We start from the raw sequence: 20,964 nt of genomic DNA, 5'->3' as shown, positions 1-20,964 counted from the left end.
ATAAACTTATTTTTCATTTTCATTCTTATTCTGTCATCTTTAGCTTTGCTAGAAATTGATAGGATCTTATGATTCATTTTTCTTAATGTATTTTGATTCATATTTTTCCAATCCATCAGTTGACTTTTCAGCAGTTGAGTTTCTGTGCTCTAGATGCCATGAGGACACAATTCTAATTCAATGGTTTCACAGGAGGAGACAGAGTCCTTTCTTCCATTACACTTGACACAAACCAATACATGTCTTCATCATTTCACGAAAAGTTCCCACACAGTCCATTTCGAACATCAAACTGGAAAATTAACCATACGCGTATCTAGATGTCTTCTTTCTATAAAGCCCATGCTGCTTATTCCTCATGTCCAGCCAGTTGTGTAAAGAAAAATATATTTGAAAGCTTCAGTACAGAATTTAAAGGATTGAATCAACCAGCTTTATTTTCAGATTTCAATTCAAGACAATTTCATTGTTTTTTTCTTCCAAACACCGTAAAGTGTTCTTTGATTTTCAACATTATCCTCTAGCGTGCACATCTTCCTCTAACCTCCCACTGTTTCTCTTTCTAGATCCTACATTGTTTCCCTAGCCTTGCAATTGTCCTTCTACAGTCACACATCAGGGACATGTCCTCACCGCTGGTCTCTCATCTATCTTACAACTGACCGGCTCCAAAAATATTTCTGCTGACAAACTTCACTTTGTGTCATAAATATTGAATAAGTTTTCAAGGAGTTGTTGATTATATAGCTAGAGATGGTTTGTGAATTTGGGGGCAAGCATGTATGTAGATACTGATGACATGACATCACGGAAGTATGTGGGCGTAGTGTCCTGTCAAATCCTACCATTGCTATTCAGCTTGGATTCTGTTTTTACATGGGTTGAAAGTTACTTTACAAACATCTGTACACATTTCATATGTGTTTGTTTATTTTCTTATGTTACCTTATTTTGAGGAAGGAGATTTGAGTTTTAATTTTTTTTTCCATTTAATCCTGTCATCTGGTCTCCTCTAAAGTTCCTACTTAAATGTTTTCTGAGATAATAAAAACATGTCAGCCGTTCTTTATTCTTAAGTCAAATTCCTGATCATCCCTCGTAATTATGTAAATTTTTTAAAATCTGATTTTTATTTTGCTTTTTCTAATCTAGTAAATTCTTAATTAATGCCTGTGCATATAACCTATTTCATATTTTTAAATAACTGTGGTTTTTTTGGTAAGTGCTTAATAAAACAACCAATTAATCAACCAACAAATAAATAAGTAAATAAAGATAAATAAATTGACTGACTAAAAAGGGCCTTTGGCTAAGGGAAACCCAATACTATTTTGGCGTTCTTGAATGAGTTCACATGAGAAATTTAGATCCATGCAGAACATAAGCTGAGTTTAGCAACCAAAGCCTGACATTCTGGCAATTTCACCAGACTTGTAAAAGCTGTTATTTTTGACTAACTAAATGAAATTTGCATTGATTACCTAAACAAACTGACAGTCATTTGCGTGAACATGATGAATCTACAGCAAGCACACAAGCCAAGTAGCATGTTCTTTGGAAAATAGTTTCTGTGTGAAATTAATAAATTCTTTTCCTCTTTTCAACATGGGCAATAGGAACTTTTTGGTTTTGCTTACGTATTATCTATTCCAGCTTATACATTGTTTACTTTTCTTAATGGAATAATAACACCATGGCACAAATGCATTCTTTCCATGTGAGATAATTACATAAATTAAGTTAGTCCAATACTTACACCTAGCCTGAGTTCAAAACAGTTTTTTTAATGTTTTGATTATAAGCAAGTAAATGAGCATATGTCCAATTACATTTTGGGTGCAATAGCTTTAGCCACCACATTTTGGCATTTTATTTTATTAGCTAAAAATTCACATATGGTTTCCATGTCTCCAAGCTGTCTTTACGGATACAAGAGTTGTATAAGCTAACATTGTTTTCTTCCCTTCTCCCTCCACAGCCCCCTCCCAATTTCTCACATATGCTCCCTCACTGAGGTAACTCTTTCCGTTTTAAGGATTATATGTGCAAATTGTGAAAACCTAAAAGTTTGCTGGTGCTTTGAAGGAATGATGAAAGAAATGCTTCCAACCCTCAAATTTTTATCTACTAAAAGAATCTGAAATGAATGCCACAATGTTTACTATAGAAACAGCAGTATTAGTATACAAATACATAAGCCTTATCATGATTATTATTTAGCTGCTTCCTTCTTATGGGCTCACTACAATCCCCTCCCTCTTCAGAACCCTCCCCAGGGGCACTGGAACGAGAAAGGGGGGAAGCTAATTGAACATCTTAAAGACTGAAATGTATAAGGCACAGCCATGCTAGTGAAGGACACGGGATAAGGGAGCACAAAGAAACATATTGAGCCCCTTGCGGTTTCAACATTCCGCCCTATGTATCTGTGTTGCTGATACAGTTAATGGTTTGGAAAACTGCAAGACTTGCATATTTTGGCCAAGGGTTAAAGACAGCCTTTCTAAACAACTGACTAAAATTTGGTTACTTTTTTAAGGTTGTTACTCTAGCATTTCAAGAGGCTTGGGGTAAATCAAATTTCTTTCTTTCAGTTGCCTTGCTTATGTATTAGAAATGCTATTTCCAATTTCTGAAGAGAGTGCGAATCTTGAATATATTGTTGATTTACCAAGATTTCTGAAACATCATATACTTGCAGAATGAAATCAATATTAGACACTCTTCAAGCTCAATATATATTTAATTAAAAAAGAAAAACAGTACGATCCTGAAATAGTCAACCATGTTAAATATTGAACTAGGCACACTATAACAGCAGATCAGGCCCCTGGTTTTCAAAGGTTTGACTTTAAAAGTTTCCACTATTTGCAGACAACCTTTAAGAAACAGAGCATGGAATGTTTCGTCTTCCCTCCCACCGGAACACACAGATTTGGTGGGTGTAGTGTGCAGCTGAGAGGACAAAAAGGTTTGAGCTCCACTGCTCACCTGGTCCCTACCTGTCCAGATGATTTTCTTCTTTCACGTTTATAGGCAAAAATGTCTTTTCAGGTGATAGAAATCTTTATTTCTTGTGTAGGAAATAGATCGCAAAAGAAAGCCAGCTGCTTAATAAATGGCTTTAGTCTTTTATTTATAATTTTTTAACATTTTATTTATATATTTGACAGAGAAAGAGAGAACACAAAAGGGGGAGCTGCAGAGGAAGAGGGAGAAGCAGGCTCCCTGCTGAGCAAGCAGCCTGCCACGGAGCTCCATCCCAGCACCCCAGGGTCATGATCTGAGCCCAAGGAGGACGCTTAAGGGCTGAGCCACGCGGACATCCCTGAACGACCTTTTTTTTTTTTTTTTTTTTTTTTAGATTTTATTTATTTATTTGACAGACAGAGATCACAAGTAGGCAGAGAGGCAGGCAGAGAGAGAGGAAGGGAAGCAGGCTCCCCACTGAGCAGAGAGCCCGATGCGGGGCTCGATCCCAGAACCCTGGGATCATGACCCGAGCCGAAGGCAGAGGCTTTAACCCACTGAGCCACCCAGGTGCCCCTCTGAACGACTTTTTTAATCACTATCTTTTGCATTTGAGTTGTGGGACTTATTCCAGTGATGGTATTAAGAATTTGGGCCTACTAAATTCTGTATTTCGAGGCATTCTGACTTTTTGGTAAGTCAGTTTTGCAACAAATTGCCAGTGAAAGTTAGAGTGTTAACAAATCTGTAGTTGAATCAGAAACTTCAATTTCCTTTTAATCTTGCAGAAGTGTGTTTAAGACTGTTTGTTCAATTGTAGTGTCTAGAGCCTAACATTAATAGTACTCAACATAGAGGATATATCCATTTTACAGAAGCCTAGTGACTTACTTAACTGCTTTTATATCACATGAAGTAAAATTCATAGAAACTACAGGGCTCTCAGATTGTGGTTAAGACATAAGGGAGGCTATTGTTCCTTATGATAGCTCTCCCATTGTCATACCTTTTCTAAGCTGGCCAATCTTTATATCATCATTCCTTTTAATGTTATTTAGAGAGAAAATACACAACCTCATATGAATGTTCTCAGGAACGGTGATTATTATAATAATAATAGAAATAGTCGACACCATTTATGAAACACCTACCCTGCCTGGTACTATGCTAAATGCATTTAGATACATTATCTAGTTTAATGTTCCAACAATAACCTTATCCTGTGTTGTACATGAGAAAACAGAAGCTTAGAGAAACGAACAGTAATATCCTCTGAGCCATACTACCCACAAAACTCAAGTTTTACCCCAAACCCTTCTGTCCCTGAAAGGGTTAACAGACTTTTTTTTTTTTTTTTTTTTTTTTTTAAGGCGCAAATTGCATGGTCATACTACCCTTCCGATATGAGAGCACTTGATTAAGAAATTATGTGAATTTGAGGGGTACCTGGGTGGCTCAGTGGGTTAAAGCCTCTGCCTTCCCGCTCAGGTCATGATCCCAGGGTCCCTGGAACGAGCCCCACAAGGGCTCTTCTGCTCAGCAGGGAGCCTGCTTCCCTTCCTCTCTCTCTGCCTGCCTCTCTGCCTACTTGTGATCTCTGTCTGTCAAATAAATAAATAAAATCTTAAAAAAAAAGAAATTATGTGAATTTGAAATTTTGAAGAATTTTATTGAAGAGCACTTTAAAACAAGATATCATTTTTCATTAAAATATTTTTGTAATAAATAATATATATCTGAATTACAAATTCAAAAGTTATAAAAGATTATACAGTAAAAAGGAAATCTTTCTCTTACCTAGAATTTTCAATTTTCTTCCCAAGAGGAAGCTAAAGCCCCCTGTTTCTTATTCTTCCTCGTACGTACCCACTGCATACATCCGTGTGCACAAATGCATGTGCGTGCCTGTCTGGACACGTGCACACATGTGCTTTTTTTAGCCAATCCCGGACAGTTTCTCCTTCCTTATAATGGAAGCTCATGCTCCTCTGGGTAAATATGGGCCCAGTTAAAACACATTATTTCCAAGATGCCTCATGATTTGATTGGCTATTCAATAGAGTTCTGGTCAATGAAAGGAAAGTAGATCTGATAGGGCTTCGGGAGAGTTTTTTGGAAGGGTGCAGAATGCACAGTCCCACTTCTCTCTGCCTGACATATCACTAAGATATAAGGAAGGGGACAACTCTTCACAGGAAGTAAGTGGTAAGCCATGCGGGGAAAATTAATGAAAGAAAGCAGAAGCCTGGATGTTTGCCGGCGTAAATGGGTCAGTGTGGTCGCACCAGAAGGTTTTGTGTGAGAAAAATAAAATTCCTAATTTATACTGCATTGTTTTCACAGCAGCATAATATTCTACTTTGTGGCTATGGTATCATTTATGTCTTGCCTCCCACTAAAGTCCAGTTAGGTTGTTTTAATGCTCCCAGGAAAGAGAGTTCTGCAGGAGCTAGAGAGATAATGTCATTCTGTGTATGAACACGCAGATCTGTGCAATAATTCTTCAAAGCAGAATTGCTTGGTCGAGGGTCACACACTTTTAATAAGTTCAGGTATTATGAAATCGCTTGCCATAGAAATCATTCTGGTTTATTGACATCAATTCATGAAAAAGCAGGTTTCCCTACATTCTTATTAATGGGATATATCAAGCTTTGAGATTTTGTTTTCCAAACGGAAAGATAAAAGGCAGATCCCTATATAGATTTAATTTAAATAGTTGTCCTTGTTAAAGAAGGTTGGAATCTTTTTATTTGTTAATAGCCCTTTATTTCCCATTATCCCCAGTCTCTGACTTTCTTTGCCCCACTTTCATTGCATTCATTTTTACCTAATTATTCAGAGGAGTACTCATATGTGAGAAAACCCAATTCCTTTATTTATTTATTTTTAAATATTTATTTATTTATTCGTTTGAAAGAGAGAGAGGGAGAGAGAGCACACGTGAGCACAGAGGGGCAGAGGGAGAAGGAGAGAAGCAGACTCCTGCTGAGCACAAAAAGCCCGCCACCCCCAACACAGAGCTCTCTGGGTGGCATCTCACCGTCTGAGACCATGATCTAAGCTGAACTCAAGAGTCCTCTGCTTAAATGCTGAGCCACCCAGGTGCCCCACAATTCCGTTATTTTTATGTAATTTATAGATTCTTAGCTTTTAATCTGTATTTTACCTTTCAATTTTTTATTTAATCTATGCAGAATTCTTTTCCATTTATACAGTTGAATTTATTATTGTTATTTTTATTTTAATGGCTTCTAGATTCACATCTGACTCGAAAAGGCCTTCTCCACTCAGATTATAAAAACATTTTCCTAAGGACTTCAGTGTTTGACATGTTTTGCAATTTATTCTGCTATAGCATGTGAGGTAGGGATTCAAATTCACTTACTCCTAGGTGTTTGCTCACTTTTTCCAACATAGTTATTGAATAAACCCTTTCTCCTTACTAATTTGTAATGCCACCTTTCTATACCAAACGCATATCTATATCTGAGTCTATTTTTGGCTTTTTAGATCTGTTCCATTAATCAATCTGTCTAGTTATGCGCCAGCATCACACTGTTTTAATTATTACAGCATTATAATGTGGTTTAACATTGGGCGTGGTCTCTCGTTATTTTCATTTTTCAGAATGTTTCCTCCTCCTCTTGCTTATTTATTTTTCCGCATGAACTTTAGAAACAGCTTGACAGCTTCCAAAACATATTCTTTTCTTATGCATTTAACATGAAAGATACAGATTAAGACACAATCTTCAAGATGCTGTATCTCCCTAACAGAAGCATTACACACATTTCCATTTATTTCAGTCTGATATTGCTGCTTTAGTAGCATCTTGTAATTTTTTTCTTACAGATCTTATGCATTTCCTGTTAATTTATTCTTCTATATGTTACTTTGGGTTGCTATTATTTTATTGTGAAAGGGGTGTCCATTTTCTCTTTTAACATGCCACTATAGCAGTCTAGCATGATTTCAGAATATTAACATTTCCTCGACAAGCTTAACAAATGCATTTATTGTTTGTGAAGCTGTCTCATTCATTTTCCTAAAATTTTTAAAGATTTATTTATTTATTTGGCAGGGAGAGACAGACAGAGAGAGACAGAGAGTGAGCACAAGCAGGGGGAGCAGCAGGGAGAGGGAGAGGGAGAGGGGTGGGAAGGGCTCCCTGTTCGGCAGGGGCTCTACCCCAGGACCCCAGAATAGCAACCAGGAATCTAAGGCAGACCTTACCTGAATGAGTCCCCCAGGTGCCCCCATTTTCTTAAATATTTTAAATAAACATATGATTAACAAATAATGATAATATTTTTCCTTTCCAATCTTTAAGCTTATTATTGTTTCTTTTATTCCAATAGCAATGGCTTGAGTAGAAGTTCAAATTCAAATTAGGACTCTAATTTAACTGCAAAAACATTAATATACTTCCCCAATTTTGTTTCTTTCCCATCCTCCCCCCCATCTCTAATGCTAGAAAATTTACCCTGGCAGGGCCTTCTTTTGTAAGATCTTAATAATCCATAGCAAATGTATGTTAACTACACCTCTTTTTTTTTTTTTCGTGGAAAACATGGCAGTAAAGAAAGGTAAAAATGGTGATGAGTTGTAAACTATCTTAAAAACCAATGAAATTTGTAAATAATGAAAATATTTATAAGCCTTAGCTAACAATTCTACCTTTTTAAATATATTCACAGCAATAAAATTCAATGCAAAGAATAGCATTGCCCTGGAGTTCAGTGGAAAAAGAAATCCATTTGGAAAATTCCTCACCCTAATCAAAACAAATGTTCGCACTTTGATAGTGCTTTATAAGTGTGTTCGATTTTTTTTTTTTTTTTTTACTGGAATCAAACTTCAATTATTTAATAGAAGATGTTTTACATCTAAGGAACTGGAAAGTTTAAGATGACTGGATAAGTTTCTTAAATTAGTGAACTTTAGATAGAATGTTCAAATGTTTAAGCCTCTCCATTATTTGTTTTATTCCATGTTTGATTTTCATGAGAAACAGACAAACAAATGGATAAAGGGAACCATCACATCAGAAAAACAGAACATGTATAATAATGAACTAGATGAGATCAAAAATGATAAAGTCATTTACTGAGATGAAGAGTTTACCTATTTCAAATGTTGATCTCAAAACTAATTTCACAGCAAATTCTTTCCTTAAAAAAAAGGAAAGAAAGAAACATGCCATGGCCAATAACTGCTGAAAAACTGTGGAGACTGGCACTTCCAAATGCTTGGCAGATTATTAAGCCAATTTTTATTGAGTCCACTCTAGTTGTTGGAGGGTCTGTGATTCCCAACTGTTTCACATCAGAGAATGAAAACAAGTAGGGCCCAGCCAAGACCACATTGGTGACTGCCAGCCCCTTTATATGCCAAACATGAAAGCAACAAGTCCAGATGCTTTGATCCTTGCATTTTTGGACTTAGCCCAAAGTTATAGAAAAAAGCACAGCTCATGTTAGGACAACATACATTATAAGTAGAAATCAATCAATAGCACTGTGACCTTCAAACTCAGTAAATGTTTGGAGTTAGTTTCAGAGCATGTAATCTAAATTGGGGATTGGAAGTTGGAACCGGTCCTAAACTAACAAAAAAAAAATGTATATTTTTTAAAAAATAGAGATTAAAGGAAGCAACAGATGAAGTCTTAATTTATATGTGTATGTGTATGTATGTGTATGTAGATGTATATATGCATATATACTCATTGAGGAATGTATTCTATTTTTAAAGGCCCTAAATGGTAAGGAAAAGAAAGCCACCACCACAATGAAAACCTCTTTTCCTGCATATAATTAAAAGAGAAACTACACTGTGGCAGGAAAATATATTGAAAGGAAATTATGAGCTTTCTCCCAATTTAGGGGAAGAGAATAATGAGATAATTTAAGAGGTGAGTCATTTGGTTGCTAGGACACTGTCCTGACTTGCCGCAGAGCTCCAGCCTGCCAACTTATGAAACAATTGGCCCTGGTCTTGGCAGGGTTGTGGGTCTAAATTCCCCAGCACAGGTATATTGAACAACTGGCAATGGTAGAACTGAGCTGAAGAGTTGATGGCCAATCTGAATTTGGGCACAAGTAAAAACTGTAGCCTCAACCCTAGTATTTTAAATCACTGCCTGTGGCCAGGGTAGTTACTTGAAAAAAATCTTCTGGGACAGAAGAAATAACAGTGAAAAATCAGTTCATTTAGAAGGGTGGTATCTGGCACCAAAAAATAATTAAAAGTAATTTTGCATCTTTTATTTTTTTTTTAACTTTACAATAATGATTTGATTGTGGTGTCGCACCAGTTCTGTCTAGACGACATTGTGTTAAAACTTCACCATTTTGTATTGTGAAGCTTTACAATTGTTCCTGGCACCAAACAGGCTGTTCTAGCACAAAAGCTAATTTACAGTAATGCTGATACTGTTTAAGAACCTATCATCAGGATTTCTTTCTCTTTTTTCCATGTTTTTAAGAACACCTTTCCTTTGTCAGAAAAGTAAATTCGTGGTGGTGATAATACTTTGCAATCTCTACCAACATGTCAGGAAGGCAATGTACAGATGGTTTAACATTTTCAAAACCTTCCAGGAACTAGAGAAGCCAGTTCCTGGAAGATCTGATCTCAGGCTGCAAAAACACCTTTTTTTTTTTTTTTTTTTTTTTTTTTTTTCTCAATGCAGTATGAGCGTACTCAAAATGCCCGAAAGCATCTCTAAGAGAGCTGGGTTAGGGAAGACGATCAGGCTGTCGGTTTGTGTTATCTGGATGTGTTCTGGATGTCGACATGTGTGCCCGTGCACAAGGCAGGCCTATTAGAGTATCCAAATAAGATAAGAGTAAATTAAGGCACAAAATTGGAAGGTGGTCTGTTTGTAAATGAAACCATTTACCCAAGTCTGCAAACAGTCTGATTCAAAACTTAGAAAAATTGACAACATCATGGAATCCATCTTTTGCACTAAGACTTTTAGTTATTGCTAGTTATTTCTTACAGTGATTAATGCTCCTGTGTTTACATATAGGCATTCAACAATCAATGCTCATGTCTTTATATATGTAATCCATCCTCTCGGAGAAATTCTTCTTTTACTCCGAAACAAATATTAACTGGTATATTTCTAAATAGATGTATGAATGGTGAATTGGAAAAAGCATACATCTATTCATTTATCCACTCATTCTGTGTTGAGTTCTTATAACCCATGAAAGACTTTGTTGGATGCTAGTGGGGGTTTTAAAAAGCGGAAAAGAGTATGCTACAGTAGAAGGGTCATTGGCTTTGAAGTTGTATCCTGGCTTCTTCATTTATCAAGGACATGACCTTGAAGAAATCACTTATTCTCCCTGTACTTCAATTTCATCATTTTGAAAACTGAAATAAGGCCACTATTCTGCCCTACTCTGTTTTTGAGGATATGAAAAACAATATTAAATAGATGATAATCCTTTATAAAGTATAGGCATGAAGCCAACATAGGTTATTATAAGGGGAGGATGTTTTTCTACTCCAAAGGAGCTTCCCATCTATTTCTAGAGACAAGGTATCTTTACATAAAGTGGTTTGGTCCTAATTAAAGGAAGTTTTTTGATTAACCACAATGATTAACAAAAAATTAACTGTTTTAATACTTGATTTTCTGCAGACTGGGATAGGAAGCAGAGGTTTTGAGATTTGAGATTTGAGACGACCCTAAAGGATGGGTACAATTGCACTGAGCCAAGAAAAAGAGAAAATACACGTAGTTAAGGAGTTCTGTGAACCCTGTTATGAAAGTACAAATAAACAGCAAATATTCATTCAACTGATCATTTATTCACTCAAAAACATTTGTTTAGTGTGAAGGGAACAGTTTGGCTGAAATTCTTTTAGAGAAGGTCAGAGACAAAATGTAGAGCTTCTGCTCCTTTCTGATATGCTATAAATAATTGTAAAAGCTGGGGCAACTGTGTCTTTTTAGAGATGGGACAAGTAAAAGATGTATATCTGAGAGGAGAGAATATAAGACAGGCTAACAGGAAATCTCTGTTCCAATTTCTCTAGCCCTTGCTTGCCAAGTGGGGAAGTGACACTCAGGCCAAAATATAGTGATATATTTTTGGAACAACTCCTGGCTTAGTCCTAGTTTGGAATAACCACGGAGGGGTATTTTGGATAGTGTATCTGGTCTACTTTGTGTTGGCACCTCTGATGTTGTTCTGAAGCTAGGTGAGCCACTCTGTCTTGTCAGAACGCAAGCAACTCTGGATGTCAGGCAGATGGCCAGGAACACCAAGAAAGGCCTGAAAGAGGGTCAGAGGTGGAGGAGGGAAAAAGGAGAGCATTCATTCCCATTTCCAGCTGGAGTATGTACAAGAAGTGTTGGTAATATATGCCCTAGATCTACAGTCAAACAAAGAATCTAAATGAAGGACAGTGGGTTGCATCCAGTGACTGGGGTGGCCATCAACTTCCTGGATAGGTTGATTGAAGTGACAAGAAGTGACAGGGGCAAAAAAGATATGTAATGTAAACAAAACAAAACAAACAAACAAATGCAACCTTGCCATGAAACCTATCTGGAAACCTGTAATGATCTGTTGATGAACTCTACCATGGTATCTCCTTTTTTTCTTCTTCCTTTCTGCCTGAGCTATCTCTCGCAAAATTCCTTGTCTCCTTCTTTTTTGATTTTCTGTTTTTAGATACCAATTCTATGACAGAGTTTCAAGGTTGGCATGAATGTCAGAACCTCTTGAAAATTATTTTTACAAAAAAATTTTAACTGAACAAACTGAATATTTAGGAGTTTGTATCAGGCATTTTAATAATCTGGTAATGGTGAGCTACCATAGATGAACCATCCATAAAAAAAAAAAAAAAAAAAAAAAAAAAAAAACAAGAAAAACTGGAAAACACACAAACACGCATATACACACAAATATATCTTTCTATCTCTCTTAGATAGATAGATAAATAGATAGATAGCTAGATGATGGATGGATATATATGATAGATAAACTTTTGTGCTTAGGAATTGGATAGCTATTAAGGCAATAAGGATAACAAAATTCAAAATTATTTCCAAGATAAAAGAAGTGCAAAAAAAAAAAAGTGCATAGAGGTAAAAAGATGAATCCAATGTCCTGGATGATTTTTTCTCGCTGTATACCGATCACAAGAAGCTAAGAGACAGAGAGAGGCTGAATAGACTAGAAAGACTTGGTAGCAAAAATTTAAGTTTTAGGCTTACCAACAAGGAGTCCTAGGAAAGACCTCTGGCTGTTAGTTGGGATACCCCAGAAGACCACACTTTAGGTGTAGCAGTAAACTGGAATTAGACTGATCTTGGCATGGCTACTCATCTAATAAGATTAAAATGACCTGGGCATACCTGAACTGCCTGCAAGATCATATGACCCAAAAATATGGGGTTGGGAGGAAAGACAAGAGGAATAAACTTCAAAAAAATTCCAGATATAGTAGTTATCAAGCACAAACTTTAAGATACCAAAATTAATATATCAAAAAAGTATACAATAGGAGGATTTCAACATAGAATTGAAAACCGAAAATACTAAATTATAGATTCTAGAAGTGAAAAATACAAAAATTGTAATTAAAAACACAATAGAGGAGGTTAACATCTCCTTTGACACAGGTGAAATAGGGACTATTGACCTGGAAAAAAGATCAGAAAAAGAAAATTATATTCAGAATAAAGCATGAAGATAAAAAAATATTTAAAAAAGTAGGGGGCCTGGGTAGCCTAATTGGTTAAGTATCTGACTCTTGATTTCAGTTTAGGTAATGATCTCAGGGTTGTGGGATCGAACCCTATGTTGGGCTCTGCTCTCAGCACAGAGTCTACTTGTTCCTCTCCCCCACCCTCTTTCTCTCAAATAAATAAATAAAATCTTTAAAACAACAACAATAACAACAATAACAAAAAACCCAGAAACAGAAAATGACATAAGAGACATTTAAGACATGGTAGAGGGAGGAAATTACCATAGTTGTAATTGGAATCCTAGAAAGGAAGAAAAGAGAATTTTCCAAATCCTAACAAAAATGTCACTAAGCAGAGTCCAAAGTACTATGAACTCCAAACACAGTAAGTATGGAAGAAACAACATGTAGGACCATCACAGTAAAACTTCAAATCAAAATGAAGAGAATATCTTAAGGTAATCCAAAGAAAATAGTCATACTCGCTACAAATTAGCAACAATAGCGCAGATGGCCAATGATGAAGATCAGAAGCCAAAGGAATGGTATTCTCAAAGTGTAGTAAGAATTTAACTATAAAAACTTGTGTAATGCAATAGCTAAATCCTCACTTCAAAGGAAATACATACCTTCAATTACATATATTAAAAAGGAAGAAGAATGAAAAATTAAAATTCTAAATGTCATCTCAAAAATATTAATTTAAAAAAAAGGAAAGCCAAAGAAAGTAGAAGAAATCATAATATAATAGCAGGAATTAATGAAATATATACAAACATGCAATGGAGAAATTTAACAGAAGAAAAAATTATTTTTAAAAATAGTAATCAGAGTTAGTAATAATAAAGCAACACTAATCAGTCAGAGAGAGGAGTCATTAATTATCAATGTTGGGAACAAAAATGGTAAATCATGCAATAATTAATAAGAAGAATGAAAGAATGTATCAATAAATAGGCAAATGTCCAGAAAAGACTTCACACAATAGGGTTCTAAATTACTAGCTTGCCATTAATGTACCCTAAAGTATAGATTTGAAATCAAAACTTTTTGTGGCTCTAAAAAAAATTTCCTTTAGGACTATTCAGAATACAATCCTAGTCATTTCTTCCCCATCACATTGGCAAGGAGAGGCCATTCAGACATCCTCGAACTGTTGTTGTACAGCATTATCCTTTACGGTTTGTTCTGAAATTATGTACGGGGAGTTTGTAAAGGATGACATCATAAATTGATAGAATAAATGAACTTTGGGTTGGGTGATGACATGGTGAAGGAGAAGCTAAAAAAGAAGGGAATACAGGGTCCTACACCATCCCTACATTACAAAAAATTGCTTAGCGTATATGCCAGGTCTTTGCTGAAGTCCAGCAGGCCAAAGTGCTCCAAATCCCCTGGCAATGTGTCTGAATATATTTTCAAAGAATGAAAATTTGGTGTGCAATGTATTCCTTCTTCTCTCCTTGCAGTCTTCTTAATCTTCTCCCTTTTCTCTACCTCTCTCTCTTTGTATGAAAGACTGCCAACCCTCCATCTTCAGCCATGTCTCCTCACATTAAACACAATCATTTTGCTATATCCTTCCGACAGAGACAATTAATCATTTATCATGGATGACCCCCAATCTCTGGATGTTTGGCTTTATTGAACTCAAGACACAAGAAATCCTAACACTCTTGTCCCCATCCCAGTGACAGAGGTCCTCAATCCATGACTCAAACAATTTCGCCACTCAACTTCAAACTACCATTCCAGTTTTCACTGACTTTGCCCTCTCCATCCCCACATTGCAACCGAAAAGCCCCACTTTCTTGTCGCAGTGGCATCCGTGCCGGTCTATGAACATTCTCTGTATGCTTCAGTTCACTCTCCCACTCTCCTCTCCCAGAAATGTCTTGGAATTTCCCTTGGCTGGACCTCTCACATTCTTACTCATCTTTCAAGGGCTATTTCAGATTCCATCTTACCTGAGAATCCTTCTTGTATTTCTCTCTATTGTAATTTCTCTCTATTCTCTCGCTATTCTCCCCTTTCTCTACAGTCCCACAATATTTTCACCCTTGTTACATGACTGCTCACTCATATCATTTTTGGTTCTTTAAATTGAGATATTTAAATCACTTTTTCTGCTAGATTATAATGGTGGGGACCACTCTTTATTCACCACTGTTTTTCCTCAACCCTTAGGGCATAGTTTATACAATGTAATTACTGGAGTTTTTTTGACTTTAAAGTTTTTATTCTGAACATTTGGTCATTTTGCTCATACACATCCCTATGTCTAAACTGTCCCTCTCTTCAGGAAAAATCCTGCTTATTCTTTAATATCCAGCTCTTGTATCATTTCCATAATAAGTTGCTCCCATCGCTACATAGAGTTAAGTTCATAATTCTATATGTAAAACATATTGTTTTATTAGAACATCTAAGAAGTATTTCTCACAAAGATGTGCTTTATTTGGCACTAAGTTTGTGATGAAAAATTGAATTGTATGTACATATGTTTAGTATCATCTTGAAGCATATTTTAAGGCACCTTTGACTACCTGCAATTTTTTGTGCATTTAATTACTTTCAACTAAATGTGGCAACCAAACTGCAAGAAAAATAAATATTCCATTAATATGAGTGTCCTAGAATAGAGTTTGAGAGCAGAGGCAGTTTCCATAAAACTGCAAGGTCAAAGGGAAGGTATAAAAGAACAGTGCCAGGAACCTCAATCAATGGTTCAACAAGATTGCTTTAGCTCAAGGTTAACTGTATTTTAGGGGGAACTCTGAGGGGGTATCACACTTCTAATCTGATCCATGTGGTTACACCATGGGAACAGCACTCTACCAAAAAATTTAGACTATAAGTGCAGAATTCTCAAAAGATAAAACCTGACTTATTTAACCAAAGGCAGTGTTCTTCAACCACAACAAGTAATTCCCAACTCATTGAGCATTTTTGATCTGGGCATACATCCAACAGCTGGATGTATATTTTCAACAACTGAACAGTGTGTGTTCTGTAGCAGGCAGTTTTCGTATGATCTAGACTCTGTGCCATTGTACTATAGCTTGATCTTGTCCTGGGCCCCATTTCTAGATAAGTAATGGTTTGAGATATTTGACTTAGTTAGTAGTTAAAAAAAAAAAAGTTTATCACTTTTATTAGAAATACATTTTAGAAGATATGTTAAGTTGTTATATTTTATCCTCTACTGTTTTCTACAAAAACTAATAAACCTTGTTCAAAACACTGTGACAGAGCAAATAGGCATACAAAGAAAAATGCTGGCTTTTGCCATAAGAGAAGTCACAGCTGAATTGGGAGGACAGAAAATATGCATGAAACTATAAATAACAGTAGGAAAAACTGAAAACTAAATATGTAGTTTGTAAAACTTTCTCTCACATGAGAGAAGATTTAGCAGATGGCTAGGTTGGGGAGCAGAGGTAATTATTCTCTGGGCGAGTTACACACATTCTTAGTCAGGAGGCAGCAACAATCGATATCAGGCCAAGTATAAATCAGAGAAAGAACGCAGTGTTCTTCATTTAAGGTAACAGGACTCATGAAACTTTTCAGTTGCTCGGTCAGCTCAGACACTCTGTGTTCATGTTGCATCTATATAATTTGGGTTCTCATCTTTTCTGACACTTCTCACATAAATTATTCTTTAAACTGAGTGAGTTTAATTCTGCCAAGGTGATCCCATAGGCAGATTTCAACAGAAGAATGTGTGTAAATTACCAGTAGTTTTAGATTCTAAATTTTAATCTGGTGATAATTCTGCACTAATAAATGAAGTTGAATTTCAATGGGGAAAGACAAAATAGACTTCTTTATATTTATGGAAATAATTCTGGTTAGAAAGCATATTACTCAGTCTAAGTAGGTAATGAAGTATGAATCATTTCAGCATAAAATCGAAAATGTTGCTTTAAAACTGAAATGACTGAGGTTTTTTTCCTATTCTTTTTTTTTTAAGATTTTATTAATTTATTTGACAGAGAAAGATCACAAGTAGGCAGAGAGGCAGGCAGAGAGACAGAGGAGGAAGCAGGCTCCCTGCCAAGCAGAGAGCCCAATGTGGGACTCGATCCCAGGACCCTGAGAACATGACCTGAGCCGAAGGCGGAGGTTTAACCCACTGAGCCCACCCAGGCACCCTTCCTATTTTCTTAAGATAGATCTTCAAAGCCAAATACATACACCACAATAAGTGTCCAACATGAGTGTTTTTGATTGGAGAAATATCTCTAACTGAAATAGGGTGTACCAAGAATTTTTTTTAGGGAAGTTCATCTCCTTTATTAAATTGATGTTTAGTTTTTTCCATAGCTAGCAATTTGAGATAAATCTGAAACATTCATTTAACGTTTTTTAACCACATTGCCTGTGGACAGTTTCATTTATTCATAACTAAAGAACCAATAAATCATCCAATGTTTACTGACTGCCTGCTGCGTGCACAGCCCTAGGCTCTGTTTTATGTGAGATTAGAAAGAATGCATTTCTACCTTGAAGAGCCTATTGGCATTGGGAAGACAGTTGGCACATAGAAGTGATACCAACATGAATGAGACCAAATAGAATCAAACTCTTCAGCATAAGGAAAAGACTTCAGGTATGGTTTAACAGAGAGAGAGGGGTGCCTGGGTGGCTCGGTTGGTTTAGCATCTGCCTTCAACTCTGATCGTGATCCCAAGGTGCTGAGATGGATGGAACCTGGCAACATCCGCTCCCTGCTGGACAGGAAGCCTGCCTCTCCCTCCTCTGCTCCCCCTGCTTATGTTCCCTCTCTCGCTGTGTCTCTCTCTGTCAAATAAATAAATAAAATCTTTAAAAGATAGTAAAATAAAATAGAGAGAAAGAGAGAGAGAGTTTTTGAGGGAACTCCAAAAACTAAACAAGCTGCGTTTGGTAGATGAAGAGTGTTCAAAAGCCAAAGAACAACACTGGCCTCCACCCAGCATGGCTCAGTGGTCTAAGCAGAAGGTACTCTATGCCCCAGCAACTCTAAGCACATGGCTTGTATGGCTTCCCCAACAACACCCCCCAGCTCCAATAGCTGTGTCTGGTTTTTTTTTTAAGATTTTATTTATTTGTTAGACAGAGAGAGAGTGCACAGGCAGACAGAGAAGCAGGCAGAGGGAGAAGCAGGCTCCCTGCTGAGCAATGAGTCCGATGTGGGACTCGATCCCAGGACACTGGGGTCATGACCTGAACCAAGGGCAGCTACTTAACCCGCTGAGCCACCCAGGTGTCTCAATAGCTATGTCTTTACCACGTATTCTCAGCCTCCTCTATCATTTCCACAAGCCAGAAACATATTCCCTCCAGTTCTGCTTCAGACTTCTTCCTTCATGATTTCTGATTGATTCAGTTGCTTTCTTTCTTCAACTCTGATTTTCCAACTTTCTTACTTAGTGCAGGCCTATGATTTATTCTGCATTGCAGCTTTTGGTGTCTAGTAAGGTCCTCTCTTTTCTTCAAGACCATATTTACCAAAAATGTTTCTACTTCATATCTTTGACAGAGCCTAATAAGAGCTACATACTCAAGAATTACTTACCAAGGGCACCTGGGTGGCTCAGTGGGTTAAGCCTCTGCCTTCCGCTCAGGTCATGATCTCAGGGTCCTGGGATCGAATCCCATATCGGGCTCTCTGCTCAGCAGGGAGCCTGCTTCCCTCTCTCTCTCTCTCTGCTTGCCTCTCTACCTACTTGTGATCTCTCTCTGTCAAATAAATAAATAAAATCTTTAAAAAAATTATTAAAAAAAATTTTAAAAAATTTAAAAAAAAGAATTACTTACCAAATGAATGGCTGTGATATAAAGAAATCAGTAATACACGTGATAAGTTACATAGTTGCCAGTATACCCACCTAAGTGATTCCTGACAAACCAGGTGAAATAGCACTCTAGGTTTTGGATCAGAAAAAAAATCTGCATACAGATCACATATGAGAAAGACTGTTACAACACAGTTTAGTGTATTCGGGAAGAGACTTTTATCCCAGCCATGATGAGGTGTTAAAGGCAGGACCAAGCTCTTGGAGCTGATAATGAGGAACAAGATGGAGATCCATGATTGGGTAGATATAGGACATGCAACAAGGAGATAATGAACTAGATAATTTTCTAATTTTTGAGTTCCATACAAGTTTGGACAATGTCTTATGTGATACTATAGATATCATAATATTTAGCAGTGATTTGTAAGTGAAAGAGGATCACAGGGAAAAGGATTGCTAAACTCCAGTCCCAAACTGGGTATTCCCTCACTGTGAAATACTGAATAAATTACTTGACATCTCTGATTCTCAATTTCCTCAATCATACATTAGGAATAGTAATGCCAAATTCTTTGGAATACTGTGAAGAACCGAAAGAAAGTGTAAAAACATGATTGCTGCAGTGTCTAGTACTTAAACTGGCTAAAGGTAAATATCACTTAATGTTTGCTGAATTTATGAACAGAAGTATTAGAGTGAAGGTGAAGGAAGAGAACAGAGAGAGGACACAGAGAAGAATGAACCGGCGACTAGAAGAGAATGAGAATTGGGTCAGTAGACTCAATGGCACACCTCAACGTCCTTTGATTGCTTTAAGTTGTGGCAGAAGATCATGCCAAAGAGATGAGCCTCTATGAAAAAGGGGCTGGAAACAATAGAGATCATCATCATGATCATATCAAGCATACCACAAAATGAACTGGACACATCAGTAATATGAATAATTCTTATGCTGTGTGATCATGAGGTGTAAACAGTTCGCAGTTAGGATAAATGACTGTAATCACCATTGGTGGTTGCATGGTTTAACCAAGCATTAAGTTGAGTTAGCTATGGAAAAAATTATGAACCTAAGGTGACTGTAGTCGCCTGAATGACAAGAGCATGTGGTCAAGAATAGCCATTGACATCGCACATCATTCACGAGAAGAACATGTCTCTTACTCTCTGCACTGCCCCTTGGTTTTGGACTCCCAAACCGTAAGGAATGAAAGTCAAGGAGCTTATGGCATGAAACCTTGTAGATTCCGTCCAGATATAGAAGCCAATTGTAAAATCCCCTAATATGTCAATGACAATTTTGGTAAACAAAAATGCAGGTTAAATATTTCTGTACTAAGTGATTATGCCCCAGAATACCTACTATCTATACTGTCTGCTACCTTTCTTTGTTCCTTCTTGGTTTACTCTGTGAAGGACAAAGGCATGGCAGTAAAGCCAGCCTCCATCCCAATATGTGTCTAGACACTTATTCGGACCTAAGCAGTGTAGACCTTACATTATCAATCAGACTCGGTACTCCTTCAGTTGGAGCTAAACTCAGCCTCAGAATTCACATCAATGCATTGCTCTAGCCAGTCAACCACAAATGGATTGGAATTAGTTTCTAAGTTAAAACCAATTTGTCATCCTTTGTTCAGATATTTATCTACCTCAAGGCAGGCGTCTGGAATACATGGTCTCTAAAATTCATGTCTAGTTCTATGAGCCTATAAAACTCTCAGTTCCAATAATCTAATTAGCAGAACAAGGTCATGATTATATAAGATGGAAACCCTTGAGTACTGAAGCCTTAAGGTAAATCAAGATTAAGGAAATTTATGTCTAAGGTTGCATGGATAAGTGTATCTTTATTTTGGTATCCTTTAGATCCTTCTAGTTGTACATGCACCTTCAAAAAGGTGGGCACCCCTATGAAGAATTACTTCGTATTTGAGTTTACTCATGTTCATAATTTTATCCTGTATTTACTCTCTTAATCACTTTTTTATAGCTTTTATTCTAATTGTTGCATGTTTCTGAACCAACTCATAATTTCGTCTGAAGTCTTCTAACCATTCCTTTTGGCATTACTTTCCAGGCTGAAATATGATGGTGCGAAGACACTTTTTAAACCCCTGGCACTTCGAATAATGATGGGCAGATTGCCTTAAAGGAGAGATACCTGGCTGCTTTCGCCACGCTGGATTTACTGCCAAAATTTTGAGAAGAATAAATGTTTAAACATCAAGTATTCCAGAATTAAAAACTAGTTTAAGATTTTTCTACACCCTTGTATATTTTGGATTTTTTTTTTTCCTTTTTCTTATTTCTTTCCTTTCCTCCAGTGTCATCTCCCAAAGATTTCTACCTTTATTCCACACAATGGTTTCAAAGCTGTCGGTATGACTCTATACTTACATTCTTCTTAGATACTCTTTTCTCCCCACGCCCCTCCCAAAACACCATGGATTAGTATCTTTATATTTCTTTCCCAATGTGTGTA

The 20,964-nt window shown here is 36.7% G+C and overlaps 1 protein-coding gene across 1 annotated transcript in view; it reads left to right on the top strand.

The window, feature by feature from the left end:
• The window catches only part of LOC131825591 (EGF-like and EMI domain-containing protein 1), a gene marked incomplete at its 5' end in the record, with an annotated part of 304,549 nt that extends 283,801 nt beyond the window's left edge, over positions 1–20,748 (top strand). Inside the window, 1 exon segment of the mRNA XM_059165052.1 lies at positions 20,560–20,748.
• Between the last annotated feature and the right edge of the window lie 216 nt (positions 20,749–20,964).

The sequence above is a fragment of the Mustela lutreola genome, chromosome 2 (genome assembly GCF_030435805.1).
Source record: "Mustela lutreola isolate mMusLut2 chromosome 2, mMusLut2.pri, whole genome shotgun sequence".
Taxonomy (NCBI): Eukaryota; Metazoa; Chordata; class Mammalia; order Carnivora; family Mustelidae; genus Mustela; species Mustela lutreola.
This window is presented reverse-complemented; position numbering and strand designations above follow the sequence as displayed.